We start from the raw sequence: 240 nt of genomic DNA on the forward strand, positions 1-240 counted from the left end.
ACTTAACTCAGGTTGCAAGATTACCATATACAGACCCGATGTTCTGGTCCGGTCCAGGTTCTAGGTGTCAAATATATCAGATTGGATGAAACTGCAACCTATCACTTAACTCTGGTTGCAAGATTACCATATATAGACCCGATGTTCTGGTCCGGGCCAGGCACGAGGTGTTAAATATATCATATTGGATGAAACCGCAAACTATCACTTAAATCAAGTTGCAAGATTACCATATCCATA

This window comes from Papaver somniferum, chromosome 10 (assembly GCF_003573695.1).
Source record: "Papaver somniferum cultivar HN1 chromosome 10, ASM357369v1, whole genome shotgun sequence".
Classification (NCBI taxonomy): domain Eukaryota; kingdom Viridiplantae; phylum Streptophyta; class Magnoliopsida; order Ranunculales; family Papaveraceae; genus Papaver; species Papaver somniferum.